The sequence below is a fragment of the Mycetomoellerius zeteki genome, unplaced genomic scaffold (assembly GCF_001594055.1).
Source record: "Mycetomoellerius zeteki isolate Tzet28-1 unplaced genomic scaffold, Tzet1.0 scaffold1426, whole genome shotgun sequence".
Classification (NCBI taxonomy): Eukaryota; Metazoa; Arthropoda; class Insecta; order Hymenoptera; family Formicidae; genus Mycetomoellerius; species Mycetomoellerius zeteki.
In genome coordinates this window covers 42,762-42,961 of record NW_017256369.1, presented here as the reverse complement: position 1 = coordinate 42,961, position 200 = coordinate 42,762, and positions in this window count along the sequence as shown.

Genomic DNA, 200 nt, shown 5'->3' with positions numbered 1-200 from the left:
CCGCGGACTAAACGTACGGTGTAAACGTAGCCAATACCGCGTCTCCTGATGTAGTTTGCATAAATTATTTTAAAAGTCCAATACGCTTCTTTGTAATTTAAATTAAATTTTAATTCTCAAAATAGATATATATATATATATTATAATGTTAAAATAAGATATAATATTGAAAAAAAAATTGGCCCATGAGGGGATCGAAC